Source organism: Cupressus sempervirens, chromosome 1 (genome assembly GCF_028749045.1).
Source record: "Cupressus sempervirens isolate cs-2001-9-10 chromosome 1, ASM2874904v1, whole genome shotgun sequence".
In the NCBI taxonomy this organism is placed as follows: domain Eukaryota; kingdom Viridiplantae; phylum Streptophyta; class Pinopsida; order Cupressales; family Cupressaceae; genus Cupressus; species Cupressus sempervirens.
The window spans coordinates 886,300,948-886,327,208 of NC_143118.1; the positions used below are offsets into that span (position 1 = coordinate 886,300,948).

Consider the following 26,261-nt stretch of genomic DNA (forward strand, 5'->3'; position numbering starts at 1 on the left):
CATTCATAAAAGGGATATTCAAGCTGAAGAAAAAGAGACACAAAAAAAGGAGGAGACTGCAATACAAACATTGGTTGCATTACCAAAATCTGGTACTCCTACACAAACTCTTCAGTAGCCGAGCACAAATGGACTACAGCTGCAAATCAAGACACCAGGCTCAAGCTCATCAAAGGCACTCAGGAGACTTCACTATGCAGTTCTTGAGCTTGATGAAGAAATAAAGATCCCATATTATGAATCTAGCACTCTTACTAAAGAAAAGATTAATGAAATTTAGAGTGCATTAGACAAAAGAAGGAGACAAGAAGCACTAAGAAAGGAATACAAGCATAAGATTACATTAAATGAAATTAAAGATATATTCACATAAGCTTTTTGCTTACAATCTCCAAATGAGTCAAGACCAATCATGGAACAACTATCTGATATAGTTGACCAGGTGACAAATGAAGACCAGGAAACAAATGCCAGATTGCTTGAGTGGTTAGAAAAGAAGTTCCAAGGTAAAGTAAATAGTAAAATATCCGGTGATATAGCACTGTCTAAAGAAGAACTGGCAAAGAAAATTATAACAGTTAAAATTGTACTAGGAAACATTTTTTCCCTATACAACAAGTTGTGTGATTTTTCCACATTCACACAAGACACTAGCCAGAAAATACTAAGTTTGGAAAACAATCTAAAAACTTCTAGCATGCAACTCCCCACAGATCTAGCTCAGAGTGAGAAGCATTTTGTCCAATCGCTTCACACACAAAGAGAGCTAGCTATTTTAGCAGCAGAAGAGGCAACCACAAAATCCAAATTGATACAAATTCAATCATCAATTACTCCTCATTTGGAATTACTTCATAAGGAGCAAATAAATTTAGAAACAGTCCTCAAGAAAGATCCCAACCTTTCTTCATCTGATGGACTTGTACACCTAGCAGCAGAGATTGCCATCCGGCATAGGACATTGGATGTCACATTAGCAAATTTGGATGCAGCTCTGAAGGTACTCCTTGAAGTAAACAGCTCATTTTTGGCCAAGTATGGTATTTCACTGTAAAGACCATTGACATAAGTATCAAAAAGGGGGAGAATAAGTATAGAGTTGAGTACAAGAATGAAATGATAAATATAATAAAAGGGGGAGATAGAAAATTTTGTGAAATTTTGGGGGAGATAGTAAATTTTGGGAGCAAAGTTTGAATAAAGGATAAATTACTGAGTCACATGGATCTTAATTAAGTGTTTTTGCCACTCATGTCAAAGGGGAATATTGTTAGCTTAAAGAATAAATTTGACAACTGAGTGTCAATACACTTAACCAAGATCAAGAGTTAGTGCCGAGTGACAACAAGTGCCAAGTGATACAGTTTTTGTTCAAGTGCTGAGCTATCCAGAAAATAGTAAGTGTCGAGTATCAAAAATACTTCAGGAGTTGAGTAACTCAGTAGAACAGCATAAAAGTCTGGAATTGCACAAATTATGATGCAAACAGTTTTTGCAGCCGACAGAAGGTAAATCTCGAAGGATTGAATGATAAGATCAAATATTTTATTTTTTCTATGCAATTTGCATGCAGCCAATAAAAAAAAACTAAAGGCATGCAACCAATCAGCAAAAGATAAGTATTGAATGGAAAATGAATATTGAATGTGGATCATAGATCCATACCTAACCCTAAACTTTCAAATGTCTTTATAAGGAAGACGAAACTTCATTGTAAAGTAAAAAAAATGAGGAATAAGATAAGAGGTGTGAGAAGGCATACAAGGGTTCAGAAGGAGTTATATTTTCAGAAGTGAGGATTATTCAGATCGCAAAAAAGGATCCAGATCAGAGAAAGCATAACAAGTGCCTGCAATCTGCAATCAAGGATTGTAATCAGTCAGGTTTATTGCATCTAATACTCTCTAGCAATTGTATTAGAATAAAAATCCTATGGTGATAGGTTAGCTTTACAGCTATTTTGTGAGAACCTTTGATTAGGTGATTAAAATCCTTTAACCGGGTGACACTTCAGGTTAAGTGTTTGCAAATCCTCTAACTAGGTCACTATTAACACAATGTAAAGCCTTTAACAGGGCAGGCCTTCAATGGGGCAAACCATCAGAAGTGGTTGAACTATATTGCTACAGTAATTTTTGTGGGTATCATCCCCACCCTAGTTTTACCTTCTTATTCCTGGAGGGTTTCTGGGTTACCAAAATTTTGTTGTTATGATTTATTGATGCATATTTGTTATATTTACATGCATGCAATTTACTTTCAGTTAAAATTTTATTTGCTAAAGTATGATACTTATGATTCACCCCACCCCACCCCCCCCCCCCGCCCCCTCTCATAAGTACTCTTTCCATATTTGAATATTCCAACATAAAGACTATGAAATAAGAGTTCCATTTCATTTCTAGGCATGGTTTTAGATTCTTCAACTTCTCTAGGGACTCTCTTGTTGATTGCACAAATTGTTTGATATGTCATCAAAATAAATTATTACCTCTTCTTGGATGATGTAATAAAAACTAGAGAATGTTTCTCTAAAACATTTTATGGCTTCCAACCACCTCCATTATCCATAGCTATGAGCTCATTCTTCTGGCATTAACACTGGCAGTTTAGGGTGAGAAATGTCCCTTATGGTATGTTCAACATCATTTTATTCAATAGAGAATCTTTGTTCATTTTCCCTATGTTTGTAGGTTTTCATTATCTCTTCAATTAGAAGAAAAATGATTTAGATTGATTTGATCATTTCTTTGATTCATAGCTTACTAGTAATTTTTGTGGGTTTTTCAAATATATAGGTCTATGTCCAATGTGAATTATGGATTTAGCAAAAGTGTTTAATTTAAATTATGGATTTTATTGTACAATTTCCTCTCTATTTTAGTAATCAGATACTTGTAAGAAGTTGGCTATGAAAGTTATTCTTTGAATAATTCATCTGCATCTTCCTCTACATATTACTATTGAAATAGTAGGGGAAAAATTGAGTTCCTAGTCAAAATTTCATAGCTTTTCATAAACCAACTTGAATATCCAAATCTTGTTATAATCATCACACTAATTGTCTCGCCCACTCTAGGGTTCCAAATAATCACATAAGTTTGATCAGTTCATCAAAACTATGAAGTAGATTTTTCACTGCTACTTAATGGTTATGCACATTTAATTTGAATGGGAATTAGTTCAAGTTCTATAGCCTCACATCTCTTGCCAATGTTCCTTGAATCCTAAAAATGGTTGAACAAACCTGTAAGAATTTTCTACCAAATTTATTTAGCAAAATACAATATCAGACTTATGTTTCTACTCAAGTGTATAATTTATCATTCGGTGCCCATTAATATAAATTCCCCAACATCGATTATCTTGAAAATACACCCTAACCCTACACTAATGTTTGACCAAGTTTTTAAAAACAAAAAAATTCCATATAATTATTGAAGAGTAACAAAAGTAAAAGGCTAAAAATGCAATGCAATGGACGTGTAGACAAGTCTTCTATCTAGTAATAGTTGAGTCATATACCTGATCTATTTTAATCACTTCCCTAGTGAAAGAATCATGAAAGTTATCTTTAACATATCGCATAATAATTTCCAATAGAATGAACTAATAAACCAATAGGTTTAGAACTAAATTTGAATTACGAGTTTGTATTTTCCTTGAAATAGGTAGTAGCAAACATCCACTTCAACCCTTGACATTCCTTTGGAGACAAAATTATCATCTCTTGGGAACATCAACATTCTATCCTCCTTGAGGCTCATTTGTAAATCCAAGGCCAGAGGCATCAGTCACAAAGCAGAATGTTTTTCTAGGATCTAGAATGATCAATGTAGTCAGCCACTCAAACAATAAAGAAACATTTAGCAACCTCATAGAGATCCCAATAGGTTGGTTGAGAGGATAGAGTTGTATCATCCAACCAAGTTTTGTCCAAAAAATGAATTATCTGTCCATCACTAACCTGCAATTTTAAGCCTTGTTGAAATACATCCTATAATCAAGGATGTTATTCCATATCTTGGACCCACTAGGGAGCCCTTGCATATTAAGGAAGTGGTGAAACCTTTCCTTATTCTGGTATTTTACAAACACGATGTCAAACTAAGTGAGTTTTTGCTTGCTAATGTTCTATTCAATCTTTGCAAGAAGGGCTTTGTTAAGATGAGAGATTTTATTAATGCCTAGTCCTTCCATTATCTTTAGCTGGCAATAGAGTCCCAGTTGACCAGTGCCACCAAGGGGGCCACTTAGTTTTTTTTCCAATTGATTTTATATATTTGATATTTTAGTTGGCTATTTAGCCAATACCTAGTCAATACTTGGGATATCCCCTTGCTCTCCAATGAGAATATTTTCTTCATTAGTCCTCATACAACACAATCTTCAACTATTGAAATAACTTGGAAATCATGGCCACTACAGGATCGTGTTTCTCTATCCATGCAAATTGTTGAGAATAATTTGTTCTTTCAACATGGAAAATTTTGTTGAGTGATGTGATGCACTTCCCTTCCCATAGGTGGTTAATTATGTGGTGTTTCATGTTTACTAACAGGCATGGCTTTTGGTGCAATGGAAAATGGGCCCTGTAATTGGTATCAAAGCTTGGTTTTGGCTTGGTCATGGGTTCAAATCTCCCCGGTGCCTTCTCGACCTACGTAAGCACCTGGTATGCACGTCAAGGGAGAGATTGTTGAGTGATGTGATGCACTTCCTTGCCCATAGGTGGTTAATTATGTGGTGTTCCATGTTCACTAACAGTCATGGCTTTTGGTGCAATGGCAAATGGGCCCTGCAAATTTATCACTTGAACTATGATGTGTACCTGCAACTCAACCAGAAAAAATCCCACAAGGAAAGATTAAATGTGATACCACCTCTTCCATTAGAAATATTGCTACAAATCAACTAGCCTCTAAATGGCGTGCATGGTTTGTAAGAGTGTTAGATGGATTTGTATGTAGGAACTTTGGGAACGAATAATTTATAAGGAGCTTTGTTTAAATGGAATAGTGATACAACATCAATTATTTTCTCCTAACTTGTATGTCATTTGATGATATTTGGTAAAATTACAAGCTTTTGAGTCATAACATAGTATGTGAAATCTTTTCATTGTATCTCATTTCTTCATATTCATTTACATCTAAATATTCATAAATTGTTAGCTTTTATTTACACCAAATGTTGATAGATTGTTGACACACATTGTCCTTAAAATACACTTATTCCATTTTGGTCAAAGTCCATACATCTTTAGTCCATAGATTAACACCTCATGTTCCAAACCATTAGTAGAACTACGATGGATGTTTAATATCAGTGACAAATGTGATGCATAGGAAAGAAAATGCAAAAACACAAAATAATATATTCCCCAAATAGATTAATGCACCTTGACCTATCACAAACATCTTACTAAGTGGGGAAGCATCTTCTATAACCTATGTGAAATTAAATACAAACTTCATTTGAATCCCAAAATAAAAACTTAAAAGCTAAAAGTAAAATTTTCAAAAATAGAAGAAAAGAAAATTGTATCTATGTAATGAAAAGAACCAAAATATAGAAAAGTGAGCATGCAGCCAATGTATGTGAGAAATAATTGATTATAATCAACTTGGGATCTCTTCCAAATGTATCAAACATGCTTGGATAACCTAATTAAACTATAGGATCTCTAGATTAGGGAAGAAATGAAATCCATCTTTCCTCAGTTGGGAGCTAAAATCAGAAATGATACACTTTAGTTAGGGTCACCTTAACAAAAATAACTGGGGTTGCAGATATCTGTCATAGAATATAGCATGCAGCCAATGCATATGAGCAATAATTGATTATAATTAACTAAGGAGCTCTTCTAGAAGTTGAAGCCTACTTGGATAACCTAATTAAACTATAGGATTTCGAGATTAGGGAAGAAATGAAATCCATCTTTCCTACATTGAGAGCTATTCAATCTAAAATGATACACTTTAATTTAGGATCATCTCAAAAACTATAATTGGGGTTGTAGATATTTTACAGAGAATATAGCATGCAACCAATGTATGTGAAAATAATTGATTATATTTAACTTAGGAGCTCTTCCAGATGTATGAAGCTTGCTTGGATAATGTAATTAAACTACGAGATTTATAGATTAGGAAAGAAATGAAATCCATCTTTCCTGGATTGGGAGCTCAAATTAGAAATGATACACTTTAATTTAGGGTCACCTCAACAACTATAACTGGGGTTGCAGATATCTAATAGAGAATATCTTCAAAAATAAGAACAAGAAAAATTATCCTGCTAGAATGCATGGAAACATTAGTAGAAGTTGCCAACAAGAAACTAGTTTTATAGAGCTATTTTAAGGATTTCATGCAAGGCATTTATGAATTGGTGTGGATCTAGGAAAAGAAACTATATTTATAGTGGATTTACTTTTTGAGATCATTTGGTAAAAATGTTAGCTTGCTTATTTATTTAGCTGAGATGTATGTAAGAGGGTAGGACGGAAGAAAGAAGGATGTGTACATTGAATGCAATGTCTCCCACCTTTTCTATCATTAAATTAAGAGATTTATTTGTAATATTCCATTTTATGCTAATATATTTCATTGGTGTCTCTTAAGACTGACACATATTGGTGTTCTTTGTTTGGCTTGTGGGGATTTAATATTTGTTCAATTAAGAGCGCATGTCATTAGCTCACAAATACATAACCAAACCTAACATGAATCACATTCCAGCTATTTTGCATCAGCATATTTTGTAGTTGAAAGTTCTTTTCAGATATCAACATAGAATTTGGTATCTATTTCAAAAGAAAATATACGTGTGGTGGAAAAGTTGCACAAAAAGATGTATGGAGAGGGGAATGTGTAGAACTAATTAGGGTTGTGAAGAATGAATGTTGATTATGAAATGATGAGTTGGTAATGAATTATTTTTAAATGTGTGAATCTTAAGCACTATAAGAAAATTCTTAAACGGTGTCCAATTATGGTTGTTATACTTAACATATAACAGATGCCAAAATGAATTGAAATTTCCTTACCTAAAAAGGAAAGAAAGTTATAATCATATGAAATTTGGAAGAGTCAACCCTAATGTCATTAAATGTAGATGTAGAAATACAAAACAATTAAGGTGGTAACAGTGGATAAGACAAAAAGAACAACAAAGCCAACATATAGTCTTGAAGATAGAAGAGATCATTTTCAAAACCAAAACATGAACACAATAGAAGGTAAAAGTATATGATTGGTGACATGGAGGAAGCAGACAAATAATTTATTACCAACACAAGGGTAATGATCACAAAGCATCAAAATTTCTAGTGGAACCTAAGGGCTAATAATAGGCAATATGAAGAGCAAACTAGTGATCTACAAGTTAATGAAAAAGAACTACAGAGATGAAAACGTAGATGAGTATGAAAATGAGGCAATGAAAAAAAGGTGATTGAGAAACTTGGAATTGTTGGAAGAATTTTTTGAAAATAATAGGCCATGTAATTAAAATTAAGACAAACAATTTCTATTGTTAACTCAAAGAGTTTGATGTAGAACAATTTTGGAAAGTGAAGATAATAGCTGTTTTGAAAAATAGCGTAGGAAAATAGTTTGAGAACCCATATTTTGAACTTGCAAATATCATGATTTAAGGTTGGGAGTTCTATCTGCAAAGATTATTTTTCTTTTAAGTGCAACTTATAGATCAATGTTATGAAGCTCAAATTATATAAGTACAGTAGACAGGAGAGTGAGATTAGACAACATATGTTTCTTAATGAACTATTTTTTATTGAGAAACTATTGTCTTTGTGCAATTGATTCAGATAATGTGTCTTAACTAATAAGTAGAAGATTTTTCCATAGCAAGTCAAATTATGATAATGCTATCAGGAATGAAGTGTATAGTTTTTGAGTCAAACACATTGATCCATGTTTCATCAAGAACCCATCTCTCATGAGAATGAATGGAACAAATAGCATTTATTGCATCTAGGTGATGCTCACAAAGGTTTGGGACTTCTCGGGAGGTCACCCATTCCAATACCACTCCAGCTCAAGTGCACTTGAACATGGAGGTTCAAGCAATGTGGGGCTTAACTTTGGAGGAAACTTCGTGCTTATGTGTGCTTGAGTTGGAGTAGCACTGGGATAGGTGACCCCACTAGAAGTTTCGATGCTTCAACTCTGTGAGCATCACCTAGATGCAATTAGTGTTAAATATTTCATTCATTCTCATAAGAGATGGGTTCTTGTGAACCACTACTCAAGAATCATGTGTGTGAGTTTGATTCAAAAATTATAGAGTTTAATCATGATATCAATATCACAATGTGCTTTAAGTTACACGATTGATTGTTCTCTTTAATTCATGGTCATTGTATGTTTTTGCATCAAACCTTGTGCTCATAGACAAACCCATGGTCAAATGATGCATCCATATTTTAGTACTACAAATTATATAATTTTTAGGAAAGACATTTTAATCCTAAAACACTATTTAGAAGTTGGTCGAGTATTGACTTCTTTTTATAAATTAGAACTCCCCAATGGACTCTTTCAAATAGACTTGGAAAAATAGCTTGCATCTATTACTCAGCACTACAAACATGTATAACACCAAATTTATGAGCCTCGGCCATGACATTCCCTATTTTTTTAATAGAACAAACATACCACATACACCAATGCTCTAAGGTTCAACAATAATCCTGAGTATTGTCATTATGGTGAAATCAAATTAAGGTTAATTTAATCAACATGAAAACAATTGAATCAAACTTCATACCTTCACTCATATGCCTGAATAGGCTTAAGAAACAATAAAAATAAAAAATGTTAAAAATTGTAGCAATGTCTAACAAGTATTCTTTGATGATCCATTGGGTTGCATTCTAGTTTTCAAAATGGGTGGGGATTTTGTTAAAACAAGGTTTGAGTGCTCAAATTGTTTTGAACCCTACTAATATTCATTCATTTGAGATCAAAAAACAAAAATAACATAATGTTAAGAGTGTGATATCAATTTTATGATCAAGCTAATAATAAGGCATTGAAATTAAGTACATAATTAACTATGGTATAGGCTTGCAAAATTTATCGCCATCCATTACAACACAAAAAATAAATATAACCCAGAATTCTCAACCTTAATGTTGGCATTTTCTATTCAATAGAACAAACATGCTACAAACACCAGAGCTCTGAGAAAATCTTGTTATAATCTTGACCTCTGATTTAGCTTGTTTTGTTTATATCAACAATAATTTATAAACATAAAAAATCATAACTTCAAAAAAAAATTGTTTTTATTTTTAACTCCAACATCTATCTTCACTAATATGCTATGGGTGATACTATATCCCACATTTATTGAATTGGCTTCGCTAAAAACACAAATAATAAACACCGTGACTAGAGTAAGTCTTAAAAACACTTCATTACTTTAATGATTCATTAGGTTCCATTATAGTGGAAATAATAGAAAATTTATTTAGAATAGCAAAGACTTGAGGTTCAAATTCAAGTTAAGAGCCTTTCATGTTGATATGGCTTGTAGATGTACCTCAAGGATTGGTTTTCAATCAATACTCAATGGATTGGTTTTCTTCCAACTCAACTTGTACAAGTCCTTTTGAATCTATTGAAAAGGAAAAACTTGTCAAAAAGGTGAACACTACCAAGAAGGAAAAAGTAAAACCTATTGTGAAGACAAAGCCTTCACATAAAGAGTTTGATGTAGGTTGTCAAGTTGCTCAAAAAAGTCAATCAATAAGCTTGGATCTCTGGCTATCGAGAGGAATAGCCTAGGATTTTTTTCTACTAGCACTTGTGTCTATATTTTTTCATGGTACTATGAGTCTTGTTATTAAGTGGTTTTCACTATTTTTTGTATTTGCTATTTCTATATATCGCATGAAAGCATGTTGTATTTCAAATACAAGCTTCTTTCTCTGAGTTAAACATAATATTATACTTGAAAAATAAATACAAAGAGTTTTTTTTAATGGGTGAAAAAAACTTATTACTAATATCAATTGTCCTCTTCAATATGCTTTGTAATTGAAGGAAGTACTCAAAATTTTGCTTAGTAGGACCATCACAGTATTTTGACATTTTTGAATGGCTCTGTACTATTGTTTTTTGTGATTGCCTTCTACACTAATTTGGAAAGTTATATATATAACTGTCTATGTGCACATTAGGGACCTGCCAATGAATAGACATGTCTCCACTTGGTGGAGACATGTTTGTTCATTGACATGTCTCTCCACAAATAACAACTATTTGTTATCTTAACAATACTGATTTAAAATAGCAGTAATATATATGAAACTAATGCAAATTATCATCGATAATGTGTACACATATAATCAGACTCAAGTTTGATATGTTATTTATAACATTTTCTCATATATCGATTGGGTATTGATACACTTTAGAGGCAATAGAAATCAATTAAAAGAGATCGATGATTTAGATTTATATGTGAAAATCATAATCAGATTATCATGGATGATAAGAAATTATTGTAATCAATATAATGATTTGGTATTTAATATGTATATATATGCATCAATATGCATAATGTATATTGATGTATATACAAGAATATAATCTATAAATCATTGTATTAATTTTATCATCCATTGTTTATCTGATCGAAGCTACTATTTTACCAGATAATTTAAAATTCATTAGGATATTTCAAATATTGCTTAACTTTACAGGATTCATTTATGAAAATTATTGTTTTTGCAGATTGGATGTACACAGCCAAGGCAGATTGTAGCCATGAGTATAGTTTCTCAAGTGGCAGAAGAAATGGGTGTTAAACTAGGTGATGAGGTGGTTTCTTAATCTTTTACAACTATTATTTGATGTGCTTACTGATAGAATGAGGATGATGTCTTTTAAGGTCCTCGGTAGCCTAGTTGAAAGAGCATTATTTGTAATATCTTGTGCACTCCATCATTTTTTTGTTTGATATGTTTAGTGTGCATTATTTTATAGGTTGGTTATGCAATTTAGTTTGAAGACTGCACATCTGAGAAAATAATTCTTAAATACATGACTGATGGGATGCTACTCCAAGAATTCTTGGGTGAACCTGATCTAGCAAGCTATAGGTTTGTTTAGAATGTGAAGGAATGCTATATTTCACATACTTTTTTCAGTAAGTCACATATTTGTTTGTCCAAATATTGTCAGAAGTAACATCTTTTTTAACTACATGCTATTTTTTACAATGTTATGATGCTTGACGAGGCTCATGAGAGAACTATTTTGACAGATGTGTGATTTGGACTAGTCAAGGTCTTTTCTTTTTAGTGTGTGCAAGCCTTTATTTTGTTTTTATGTTTGTTCATGGTCAATGTTAAACAACAGTCTTACATTCCAACACCCCTCCACTTCCTTCTCTCTCTCTCTCTCTCTCTCTCTCTCTCTCTCTCTCTCTCTCTCTCTCTCTCACACACACACACACACACACACACACACACACAACAACTTAATACGTTGGTTTCTATTATTTCCTATTATTCAGCATTATAATCATTATGAGACACATATTTGTAAATGTAGGTGAAATTGGATATCATGTGTTTTTGTGACTATTTGTATGCTAATTATATATGAATTTTTAATTTATTAATACAAATGATGAAATATAGAAGTACGAAACTTTGTAGAATTCAATAAATGGAGGAAATTTGGAATTGTCATGTACTCAATGAAATGTTCACCGATCTGATATTCTTTCATGAACAATAGACTTGAAATAAATTTTACTCCATTTTTTAGGATATTACTCATTTTTGTCCAGATATAGAACTGCTTATATAAATTGCAACATTAGATGCAAAAAAGTTCAATGAATACTTTGATAAGGATCTAATTTTCAAAATACCTAAAGCAAACTATTTGGAAGCTACTATTGTGAATGTGTTACAAATACATGTAACAAAATAGTCAAGGGATGTTCTTGTATTTTTTATAGGGCAAGAAGAGATTGAAGAAGTAGAAGAAATCTTAAAACACAAGACTAGGGGTCTAGGCACAAAAATATTTGAAATGATCATATGTCCCATATATGCTAATCTCCCATTAGATATGCAAGCAAAAATATTTGAACTTCTTTGACTATAGATGGAATAAAGTATGTTATTGATCCTAGATTTTGTAAACAAAAATCTTATAATCCCTATTCAAGAATGGAATCATTGATTGTGACTCCAATTTCAAAGGCATCTGCCTTGTAGAGATCAAGTAGAGCAGGAAGAACATGACTAGGTAAATTCTTTCAATTGTACATTGCTTGGTCACATCAAAATGAAATGGAGGAAAATACAATTCTAGAAATATAGCAGACAAATTTATCTAATGTTGTGCTTATGCTCAAAAATTTTGGTTTTCATGACCTCATAAATTTTTATTTCATAGATCCTCTTCCAGTAGAAATATTAATAAGAGCACGTGAGCAACTTTATGCTCTTGGTGCCCTGAATCATAAGGGTGAGTTAACAAAATTAGGATGGCAGATGGTAGAGTTCCCCTTGGATCCTATGCTATCCAAAATGATAGTCTTGTCAAATAAATATAATGTTTAGAAGAGATCATCACAAGTCCTGCCATGTTGTTAGTGGGAAGCTCAATATTTTATCGTCCAAAGGATAAGTAAGTGCACGCAGATAATGCTAGTAGGATAAATTTCCACACAGGAAATGTAGGAGGTCATATAGAATTACTAAATGTATTTAAAGTTAATAAATTTCTTATTCCTTGCATATTTATGCATATAATATTCTAAAAAATTAGTTGAATGACTTCCTAATTGTTTGATTTCAATTGTTGTGGGATTAAGGTTTAGAAATTTGATTGATGTTAAATTAAAAAAAAAACTTAATGTTGACCAGGATAGATCATAGATTCTATAGACATCTAATTAGCAAATACTAACTCCAATTCTATGAATATCCAGTTTTGTTATCATGGCCGACTCTATTAGACTAGTTTTATGTTGATGGTTAGCAGCATTGCTTTGAGACTTCCAAATATTGTGTTATGGATTCAGTGGATATATGATGTGATTACTTAGACTCTACATTTCATATATGCATGATGATTATTACATTATTTCCAGTTATTGATGATGAATAGTTAGATGGTTTGTTATCACATGTGTTTTCTTATGGATACTTACCCCATACTTGAATGTGTATGGTGTGCGTGTTTGTTCTCTTATTGTATGGCATTTCTAATGTGGTTAAGGAAGGGAGTCGTAGTCACCTACTAGTCGAGATCTACACGATGCACCACTTCTTGCCATTACCTGATTATGTACATGCATGGTTTTTATGCAGCTTGCAAGTACCGGATATCGACTTCCCTGAATTGCCAGAATGAGCATACCCTATTGCATTGTCTCAATGGTAAGAGAGGGGAGATAAATTCTCAAGTCCAAATCTTGAACCCTTAAACCAATTTGTCCTAGAAAGGTAGGACAAGTATCCAGGTTATTTTACCTTTCGAATGTGTCAGATGACATAATTCATGATTTTAACCCTTTAGATTGATTTTGTACGGATTGTTCTATGATGGGTTTTCATATTTTATCTTGGAGGTCTATAGTGAATTTTCTATTAAGTCTAAAATTAAAAGATTTAATTAATTATTTAATTATTTGGGAAAAATGAATAGAATATCATGATCTCTAGATATTTTGATTTTAATTAGTTAAATGGGAATTAATTGAGAAAAAGAATTAAATGAAAGAAATTAAAATTAATAATAATAATAAAATAATAAATAAATAATAATAATAGAAATAATAAAAGAATAAAAATAAAAATTATAAGCCTACCTAGGAGTAAACGCACCTCTTGATTGCACATATGTCAACAACATAGGAGTTAGCACACAAATTAAGCACATGGTGTCTACAACCTTGTGACTCATCTAGAAGGTTGGAAAAGACTCATGCTTAGTTGTCAACACCTTCTAGTTGTTTCTAGAGACATTCTAGGTGCTTCTTGAGAGTTCTTTATATCCAGGCACTCCTAGAAGCTTAGAAAGCATGTTTGGAGGACCCGAGAACATTGGAGAAGGAAGGAGCTTGCTCTGCGAATTTAGAGGAGAAGGGATTTAGCATCAGTGTCCAAGTAGACACTTGTGATTCTGCCTATGTTATTTCTGCTTCTTGCACTTCATGTCTTCTTCGTGTCTTCTAAATGCTTTCTAAGGATTTTCATATATTGAATATCTTGGTTGTATGCATTTTTTCATGGGTAGTTAAATTCTATTTGAGAAAATCCTCACATGCATAGATCTGAGAATTCTATGGACTAGAGTTTAAGAGTTTATAGGCGAAGCTATTAGATGGACTAATAGGTAAATCTAGAGATCAATCATTATAGGGAGAATTCTTAATTTATAAAATTGAAAAGCCCTATTTGTTTTTAAAAAATTATGTATATGTTCACAGGGGTTATTGAAAATGTTTTGTTTTAAAAATATATACATATATGTATACAAATCTGAAAACATTTATTAAAAACATTGCATTTAAAAATATATATCTATATAAAGGAAAGAAAACGTTTTAACTTTGTTGAAGATGAAATTGCTTTAAAATGTGTGTGTGTGTGTGTGTGTGTGTGTGTGTGTGTGTGTGTGAATACGGAAGTGTTTTATATAAACGTTTATTGAAAAACATTTTAATAAAAATTATTTTGAATCGCTTTTGGAAAAGCGTTTATTATAAAATTTATATTTTAAAAAAAAAAATTATGCTGAAAAATGTTCATATTGAAAAGGGATTTTTAAATATAGAATAATAAAATAAATTATTAATTATTTCAGGGAGGGACGAACCTGTACCCCATCCTACCCTATCTCTGGTGGTGTCGTACTATACAGGTTTGAGAAATTGCAAAGAACTTGCGACCCACAGACCGCATGCATCATATGGTTGTAGCGATTATATACAAATCGCTCTTTTAAAGTTGAAAAATTAATATTATTAAGTTTTAATATTATAAGTATTATAAATCATTTATATTTAGTAATATATTAATATTTATATATATTTGTCATTAATAATGTATGTTGTTAAATATTATTTAAAACATATATATATATATATTTATTTATTTATTTATTTATTTATTTATTTATTTATTTATTTATAAATATTTATTCATTAATTAACTATAACATTTGTTATTTTATAAATGTTATATGTCATTTAATATTTTAATGTCAATAATTGAGTTATCAATTTAATAATAATTTGTTAATTATTAAATTGAAAAGAGGTATTAAAAGTCATTACTGGTGAATCTGGTATTGTGGATTTATTTGTAATATAACTTGCTATTAGTTATTAACAAGTTATTATTAAATTATTAATTCAAATGTTAATGGAGTTGTTAATATAGTTATGTAACGGATAATTAATTTAATAGATAAGTTAGCAATGGGGTTTAATTGGATGATTATTGATGATATCGGTGTTAGGGAAATTGTAAATTAATTAATTGAAAATTGATAGGTTTTATTCTAATGATTCTAAATTTATTTTTGATAGAATTCTTAGAAAATCATCAAGCGATTCTAATGATCCTTATTAATAGATTTTTGTTTAGCTATGTAATTACAGTTATTTTTTAAAAGTTATTGATAATTTTATTAATTATTAATAATTAATGGTTACTAAAACAACGATATGGATACTATTAATGTAATTAATTGTGTAATGTAATTAATCTATTAGATAATCACATCATGCAATGGAGTTAAAGTTGAATCTTTATATCGATCTTAAGGAAATTGTAAGTCATTTACATCGAAAATGATAAGTGTTGAATAGAATAATCGAAGATGCTTCTTAAAATTAGGGAAGCTTAATTTAATTGATTTTAGTAAAAGTCATGCAAATGTTTTGAGTAAAGTCAATGGATACTAGTTCAATAATGCAAATAAGTAAGTGATTATCTCTTAGAGCATTATTTTAAATAATGAAGATATAGTTCTATGTTTTATATTGAGGGATTAAATGGGTTGGCTTGTAGATCAAATGGTAAATCTTATATTCTTGAAATACACTTAAAACAAAATCTGAAACAAAAACTAAGAACCCCATATTTAATTCAATGAAGTTTCTTTAACAAGCCAAAACATGTTCTTGCATTTGTGTTTTCTTTATGCTTCTTGTTTTGGGTTTTTGGGTTGACTAGTTGTTGACCAGTTAGGATGTCTACCAGAGGCTTGGGAGTTATGTGAATGTGATGGCATGTTGATGTTATTTGGCCTTGATCTTTTTAAAACCCAACCATGGTAATGTGATGGTATGCTCTATGAGATGTTTGTATTTACTGATTGTTATTGCTCATCAGTCTTCTTGTATGAAGCTGAAGTGTATGTATCTAAGACACTTGACTTAACCATTTTTGAGTCACCAATCAGTTACCCTTGGATTACTTTCTAGTCGCCATGATGGGACTAAAGTGTTGATTTATTTCTTGATTTTTTCATGTTGTGACATGTTTTGACTCGACCATTTTGGAGTCTTCGATCAGTATTACTTTGAGATACTTTTTGGTTTCTTATTGAGAACCAATGGATATTGTGATTATCAGTGATACCTTCAGTTGCCAATAGAGAACTGTTGTGGTCATGATTATCTATGGATGCTTTTCAGTTGCTCATGGAGATTTGATGCTCTTTTGTGGATTATCTTTTGGAATTTTTTCAGTCGCTTGTATAGGACTGTGGTGATTTTTTGATTTATGATTCCATGAGCTTAGGGTAGGTTATCTACTTGTAGTGTCGAGAAGTGGCTTACAATGGAGGCCAGGGCCCTAAGTGGCTACCAAGGTAACTCATTCTAAGTTGTTTTAATAAGCAAAGACATTCACACCTAATATTGACTTAATGAACCTAAAAAGATAATTGTTTGTTCTCGCTCATGCCTCGAGTGCTAGTACATACTAGGATGGGAGTAGAGAGAATGCTTGGTTGTGACCTTGCATTCCATAGTATGCCTCATCTATATGAGAGGACACTAGTGGTCACACAAAGATCACTAGGGGGTCGAGGTCTATTGGGAGATTGCCAGGGTAACTCTAGTGTGATCCATGTGATGACACATTCTCACTTGCATAGTAGGTTTCCTACATGTCTTTGTGTGCCTCTGGGATTAGATGTCAATTTGTGATTGGAACCTTTGAGTTAGTATACTTTTAGGATTCCTGGACTTAGAGAGTATTTGTGCTTTGTGATTTGATAACCTGTTTGGGACTTGAGACTATGTCCTCAGTGTGGTGGGAGTGGACCATTAAGGTTCCATATGGCTGAGTGGTAGTGCTTTTCCACTCTTATCATTTGAGATTCATTTGAGACACTGTGGCTGATGCATTCTTTATTGGCATCTATCTTCATTATGTTCATGGATTATGATGGTGGACACGTATCCTTACATTGATGATTTGCATATGTTAGATGATGTTATCTTATGCTTTACTTTGCATGTTAGATTTATTTTTGCATATGATGTAGTATGATTTAGGAGTAACATTCCTACTATGTTAATATCAATGATTTCTTCAATGATTTGGAATGTTACACATGGAGGGATGGCTAGGGCCCACGATGGTCTAATGATTCCATTTACGGTTGGGAGGAACCATGCACTTAATTAGTTATGTTGTGATTTATGGTTATCTATTATGATGACTATTTATATCATTTATGATGATGATGTATCATGTATGGTATTTGGTTTCATTTACTTATTACACTTGCATCATGGATTAGAATAGGATGATGTATTTTATTTTCACATATGTATAATACCTTGTGGTTGTGGCATGTATAGTGGATGATTGAGCATTCAAAAATGTAAATTATGAACATTGGACTTTTCATTATTTTATGTGGATACAATATTAGATGGAAAAATAATTAGTTGTGTTAGATGTGATTCAACGTTAAGGGATCCATGAAGAATGTAACCTGTTATGTATGTTTATGTTTACTTCAGTTGAATGTTGATATTGCTTCCACTACTATGTTATGAATGGTTTTAACTTTCATAGTTTTAAAAAAAAATGCTACCAAACTTAGTGAAACTTTAGGTTAATTCTTTGGATCCCTTGGCAAGGCATTACATGTTGTAACAAGGATTGCATCTTGATGAGAAACTTTAAATCTGGGTAATCTAATGAAACATTGCAATATTTTTTAGCCTGTGGGTTGCATATAATGAAAGCGACTTTCTAGATTATGGGTTGGCTCCCCTTGAGATCACCTAAAACTAACTTTGATAGAGAAAAGGGGAAGGACTAATTTGGAATGAAAATGATTTAAAGGTGATACAACAAACTACTAGATTTTAGAATCCCTAACAGTTGATTTGACTTACATTATCTTCAAATGAAGTTGTATTTGTTCACAACTCAATCATAACATTCCATGTATGTGTTTTTCAAATGAAAGTATATTTTTTCAACACTTGTAATATTAATTTCACAATTTCAATTAACTGAAAACCAATAACACAGCTTAAGATTTGTATAAATGTGAAATTTCTTGCAGTGAATTGAAGCCTTGAATGAGATAAAACTATAGAGCTTGCTGGTTTGTTTATAATGTTTGCATTTAAGTGGAGCATGGTAACTACTATTTTGAAATACACTTTCTTGTAAAATCTTCTTCTCATTCAATTTTTCAACTGCTTTATGAGGGTTTGATGTTTGGAAGTGTTAGTTCTCTAAAAGGGTCAATCTCTACCAAAGTTTCCTTTGACTTATCACTTGCTCCAAGTATGTTTCCCTATGGAAATGCTGCCTGATGGTCAAAAATGTCATCAATCTCTATATCGATAATTGAATACATGTTGGTATTATTTTGAAAGTTTTGTTTTTTTAATATTTTTAATCCATTAGAATTTCATCATTTTGATAGTTAAGTTTATCAAATTTCCTTGAAATACCCTCACTTTGGTATAACTAGAAGTAGCGATGTCAAGGTACACTTTGTGAGTCACTTAAAATGAAACTATGGAGATCCAAAACCTTGGCATGTTTTAGTAGCAAAAAATACTACTCCAAATTTGCGGATGAGTTGTTTGTTTTAAGATGATTCTAGGTTCTCCTGTGGGTCAATTGGTGATTTTGTTTAGTCTCTTCAGGGCATATTTGTAGTATCTATCTTAGTTGAGGAAATTATATGGGCATATAACAACATTAGTGATGCATATTTGTATCTCATAGTACTGATTTTCTCTCAAAAGGAAAATTGTTAAAATACCTCCACATTACAAATTTACCCAATAAAATAAAAATATTATATATGAAATTAAATGAAAACCCTAACATATAGAAATGACCATTTACTCATGCTATAAATGTATGACTTTTTAAAGACTAAAATTTATGCAAACATGCTTTATTAAGGATACTACCTTGATATTTGGACCTTGGATAGTAAACATCTTCACATTTTGGACAGTAAATTTTCACTATGTTTTTTTGTGGAATATTTGACTGGCCCACTGGGAGACATGGCTGACCTGAATAGTCAACTCTTGAGCACCTTCCAAAACTAGTATTCTTATACTTCTCGAGTTGCACATGTATTATCAAGAGCAAAAAAAGGATCATATGCAACTGGCACAAGCACCTAAATCCTATTTAGGTTCAACTAATTTATAATCACATCATACCATAGCATCCATCCCCTTGCTTGCTAAAATACATTGAACATGGATCAAACCATAAAGCATCTCAACAATAGACTCCACCAACTCATTCTATTCCTTGGTTAATATATGATATATAAGCAAAAAATATAGAAGATTTCAGTCATTTTTTATTTTGATACTTAAAATTATACAAATACAAAGGAGGTGTTGCATATCATTCATATAACTGATTTCATGTAGTAACTTTTCCAAAATGCAATGAATGGACTTCATAGAAACGTCATGAAAAACAAATGGTATTGAGATTTATTATAATGAAGGAAGATTTAATAAGTTTCCCAGCTCCTACAATGTTGATGAATATTTGGAGTTGTATCACCTTGATTGGGATGATCAACAAAATGTGCCAAAAGCTCCAAACAAAATCCTAGTATGCACCTTTTTGATGGAATCAGTAAACACCAAACCTGCATATGGATGCACATCTTAAGATGTTGAATAAGCTTTTATATATATAATAGATCAACAATTAAGATAAATGATAATTGTTTGGATTTTAAATTGATTTGAAACATCTGATGATATTTCATATGTGCTTGTGCAAGCTAGATGGTGGGAAGGGGATACTTAATCAAGGCAAGCCTAAGAAGAAATAAGCCCAAAATAATGCACAGAGAAACTATGCAACTTCAGTTAGAGTCTAGACAATGATGTGCATGGAACCAATAATTTAAATCAGTTCTTCTTAGTGGTCATATTTGGATTTTTATCAGCATCTATAGAAATTTCAAGGTTTCTAGGATGTGACAATGTGTGTTTGAGGTGCTTCTTGAAGGCAATAATTTAGCACAATCAAATAGACTTTTTACTTCACCATTTTTCAGTTGCCTACATTGCCTACATTGTTAGTCTATTCTTAAAAGAAAATTAAGTGTTGAACTAGACTTAGATGGGGGTAACCACTATCAAATGAATGCCACAAGAGCCATGGTTAAATACCACAATCAATTTCATGTTAACTAATGGAAGAAGTATCAATTTCCTCTTCCTCAATTACTTCCAATTTTGCCTTAAATACTTTCTTGGTTTTCTTGGTTGGCACTAATGGTAGGAAAGCTTGCATTTGATAATGTTTATCAGCCAAACATAGAACAATGTGATAATATTTGCACAATATGGAGCTTTTTTTCTTGTGTATGATGGCAGAGAGAGCAACACCAGTAAGGGTGGCAGTAACTAGAATCAAGTTTTTTATTCTTGCCAGCAACAATTATTGCCATTCATATCCAAATAGGTTAATGAAAGATGCTACAGTAACTTAGATCCAAACACAAGTTGTGTGGTCCATGCAATAGACTCCCCCAATAGCATAGGAAAACTAGAAGCCATTTACTAAAATTCTCTGAAACTACAGATATATCTTTGTTTGAAACATCTTTCCTTTTTGTTATCGTAGATGGTAAAATCCCCTCCATGTAGATCTGATTTTTACTGTGAGATGCTAGTTTTTGATTTAGATTCTGGTTTAAATTTTGGTTTGACATTTGCTCAAAAGTTTTTTGGTTTGAGTTTTTTGTTCAAGATTTTTGTATATATATAAGCAACTTTTCCCTTGTAAAGGTTTGCACTAAGTTAGGTGATTATAAAGGCCCTAACACAACACACCAACTTTGATGAAGGCTATTTAAGTCTTGAGAAACCCTAACCAAGGTTTGATATTCATTATTGTATAGCCACAATACGGTTGCAGCAAATTGTGCATGATTCTACAATAAAAGTTACTACTTTTTGCCTTGTTTGGAAGCAAATAGCAGTGTGGTTGTGATCTTGTTGGATGGAATAGTTTGTACATTGTTTGTTCTCCATTATATATGCATTAGATTTGGTTACATTCTCAGAAATAGTGCTTTCATTTTTGTTAATTTCAAGGATAAACTTAATGCTTACATTCATCGTCTGGATGTCAAGAGTGGGTCTTAAAAGTAGTTTTCCTTTCTACAAAAAATACTATTTTATATGATAGTTCAAATGAAGGTAGTATGGGAATAGTAGAGTAATTATTTTATTTGATAGTTCAAGTGAAGATTGTACAGGTATGGTAGAATAACTAGCTAAAAGCTTGGTGGGGGAACTCATAACCTTGCACAAGGAGATCTAACTGGTTTATTCTGAAATAGAACTAGTTTTTTTGGGTTGAGATGTTGCAATGGATGTAGATGGATTGTTGATAATTCTCTGTAATGAGTGTTGGAAAATTCCAATTTTGTTAATTCTCCCTATTATTTCAAAAGATGGTTTGATTTGCACTTTAAAAACACTCTTTTAAAGAGCCTAGTGTTCAGGTTGCTACTAATTCTGATGGTAAGGGAGTAGGGGAGGAAATTGGGTGCTGTGTGAAATATGTGTTCATTGGAAAAGTCTCAGGGCTATCAACTTATTGTAGATATGGCTAGGTCCTTGTTTCCACAATATAAATACATTTGTTTGCATGCCAACTTGAGAATGGTGGATTTTGGTATAATGCAATTTTTTATCCATTTGTAGGGTTAGTTATTAGGTAGTTTAGACCCTGCTCATTTTGGTACATGAGTTTTTATTTGGTCTAAATTTATTCATTAGAGGCTTACAAGTGTCCAGATTTATCTAGCTCTTGTATTTCATATAGTTCTTAAATAGCTTTAATGGGTTGGGGCCCCATTATAATCCTCAAATTATCAATAAAAATTACAAGTGTGACATTTTTCTTTTTAAAGAATGGTGTATTCTATCTCTAGTTGAAATAATGCATGAAGGGGCATTAAATTGGATCACAATTCTATCAAGGAATTCAACAACTGAAGATTTTGTGGCATCCTTTAGTGGTATTGTCTCAATCCATCTAGTAAAGTAATCTATAGTAGCTAGGATCCATTTATGACCAAAGCTAGAACGAGGATTGATGAGGCCTATGAAATCCAATCCCCATTTAACAAAGGGTTGGTCTACTTGAATGGGGTGAAGAGGAAGAGCTACAAGTCTTTGCTTACCAGAGAAGAAGGCACATTTTTCACACCTCCTCATATACTTATGACAATCATGAAACAAGGATGGCTAGTAGTAACCAACTCTCATAATCTTCATTGTAGTTGTCCTTGTAATGCCTACCCGTACTTGACTTTTCTGATTTGTTTTCACTGGATTCTTTTAGGCCTGTTATATTATTATGTTTTATGATTAGCAGTGCTAGATTAGCAAAATTGATTAGTTGTATTTCATATTTAGTTGATATACATATATATATATATATATATATATATATATATATATATATATATATATATGTTGAGGTACTTAGTACCAATTATTTTAGTTATTGAATGATGTTAGTTAGACAAATGATTTTTATGTGGTTTCTAGAGATACTTACCCCATACTTGCATGTGTATGGTGTACGTGTATGTTTTCTTTGTGTTTATCATTTCTAATGTAGTTGAGGAAGGGAGTCGTAGTCACCTACTAGTTGGGATCTACACAATGAAACACTTCTTGCCATTGCCTATTTAGTTTAGAATATTGTATTTGTGCTGTAAATTTTATGCAGATTGTAGGTACCAGGTATCGACTTCCTTGAATTGCCAGGATGAGCATACCCTATCATAGTATTTCAATGGCATAAGTGGGGAGATAACTCTTGAGCCCAAATCCTAAACCTTAAGCCAATTGTCTTAGAAAATAAGACAAGTATCTGAGTTAATTTACCCATCTGAATTCATCAAGTGATGTGAATTCATGATTTTGACCCTGGAGTTTGATTATGTTCTTTGCCTTCAATTGAGTTGTCATTTTTGGTCTCGTGGGCATGTGGTGATTTTCTATTTTAATTAAATCGAATTAAAAGATAATTTAATGATTTAATTTAATGTAAATTTCATAAAGAAATTTGATATTTAATTAATCAAGAAATAAATTAAATAAAAGAATTAAATTTAAAGATTTTATTAAAGTTCAATTTTTGACATATCTATATTTATTTAATTTAATGATAATTATTTAAGAATTATATTTTAATAATAAACTCTAAATAATGTTATTAATTAAGTTAATAAATATGTTATTAAAAATGTCTCATGAATTAATTAAATAAAAGAATAAAATTTAAAGATAAAGTTATAGTTCTAATTTTGGCGTATTTATAATTATTTAATTTAATAATAATTTATTTATGAGTTTTATTTTAATTAATTAACTCTAAATAATATTATAAGTTAAATTAATAAATATTATATTAAAAATGTCTCATGATGAATTCAAGTGAGAAAGAAAATTAATTTAATAAAGATACTTTAATTTAAATTGCATAAAATTGTTGCATGAAAATTGTATGGAAAATTCAATATTGTTTTATATTTAATTAATTGAAAAATTAATTAAATAAAATAATAAGTTTAAAAGATTAAGTTAAAGTTCTAATTTTAGCATATTTATATTTATTAAATTTAATATTAATTATTTAAGAGTTTTATTTTAATAATAAACTCTAAATAATATTATTGGTTGAGTAATAAATATTAGTTAATTAAAAAGAAAAAAATTAAATTATGTGAATATTTGATTAATTAAAAACTAATTAAATTTATGCTTTAAATAAAAAGTCTAAATTTTGAAGTCTAAATTTAGAGGTCTAAATTTAGAAAATTGGTTAAAGAAAGATTAGAATATGATGTTATTTAATTAATTAGAAATTAATTAAATATGTACTTCAGTTTAAAATATTTATTTTAAAAGTCTAATTTAAGAAGTTGGATAAAAATAGAATTAAAATATTAAAAGATTAAAGATTTAATATTATTTATTATGATTATTTAATTAATAATTTTTAAATTAGAGTTACATTTAAATAATGAGCTTTAATTATTCTTATTAATTTAAATAATAAACTATGCTTTAAATAGTGCTTACACTAATTAATAAGTGGAGGGAAAAAAATATAAAAGAATATTTTAATTGAAAAGTTCTTTAAATGTGCATGAAAGAATTAAATTTAAAAGATTTGATTAAAGTTCCAATTTAGGTGTATTTATATTTATTTAATTTAATAATAATTTATTTAGGAGTTTTATTTTTTAATAAACTCTAAATAATATTACTAGTTAAATTAATAAATATTTTATTAAAAACATCACATGATTTAAAAAGGGAGAGAAAGCTTTAATTTAATAAAGTTTATTTTAATTAAATTGCATAAAGTGTGTGCATGAAAAATAAAATATAGTAATTAAAGACAAAGGGTTTTTGCATGATTGCATGATCAAAGCCTTGATTTGGGGGAAAAATTCTTTATTAAAGAAATTGGAGCTCATTTCTAGATACACGGGTTTGGAGGAGCCAATTTCTGAAAAGAGGGTTTTTGAAAGAAAATGAAGATTCTTGCGTGTTTGTGCATTCATTGTCTTAGCATCAAATCCAAATAGGATCTTGTGAGTTTTTCTAGTAGTTGCTCATTCTTTGAATTCCTATCTTCTTCATGTCTATTGTGTTTCCATTTTTAGAATTTCTCTAGGCTGAAACCCTTGTTTGAGAAAATTGATTTCCATTATAGAATTGTTTGTGATTTAATCTGAAAACTTTTAGTAAACATTGAACTTTAAGGTTTTCAAAACCTAATGAATTATGAAATTTACTTTTGTATGCACTTTATTTGATGTGTGATTTACTAGTGTTGGGGTTTTTGGGTTTTTCTTAGCTTTGGCTAGTCAGGATGTTTACCAGAGTCTTAAGGGTTTGTTCTATGATGTTATGATGATGTTTATATATAATCTTTTATACTCAACCATGGTAATGTGTCTTGTATGCTCTATGAGGTGTTTTAATCTATTGATTTTTATTCTTTTTCAATGTTCTCGTGTGAAACTAAGGTGAATGGTGTGACCTATCTGATATAACCTTTGAGTCTTTGATCAGTTGTTTTTGGATTGCTTTCCAGTCGCTTGTATAGGACTGAGGTGTTTGTATGATTTTTTCTTGGTGATGTCATGTTATGAAATGGATTAGTTTATGTATACTTGATTTTGGGATCATTTCTATTAGGATGATTGTATTGGTGGAATATGTGATTATGATCAGTGATTTTTGCTACTTGTCGATTGCTTGTTTAAGAATTGATGTATGGTATGTGGTCTTTTGTGATCTTTTGATTTTACTGAGCTTAGGGTAGGTTATCTATATGTTAAGTTGGGAAGTGGCTTGCAATGGAGGCCAAGGCCCAAAGTGGCTACCAGGGTAACCCATTATAGGTTATTTAATAAGTGACAACATTTCATTAAATGGGTTTAAAATGAATTAATAAGATATTGGTACCACAAAAAGTCACTAAGGGGCTGGAGGATTAAAAGACTAGTTGGGTAACCTTAGAGCTAACTCGTTAGTATGCCTTGTCAATACAAAAAGATAATAGTGCCACATAGAGTCACTAGGGGGCAAGAGGATTAAATGACTAGCCGGGTAACCTTAGAGTTGGTTCATGTGATGATACATGCCCACTTGCATAGTAGATTTTCTACGTGTCACTATTG

General features: G+C 31.2%; 1 pseudogene; it reads left to right on the plus strand.

The window, feature by feature from the left end:
* LOC149580670 (pre-mRNA-splicing factor ATP-dependent RNA helicase DEAH1-like) overlaps positions 1 to 13,399 on the plus strand; it is a 74,645-nt pseudogene extending 61,246 nt beyond the window's left edge.
* The last annotated feature ends 12,862 nt before the right edge of the window (positions 13,400 to 26,261 follow it).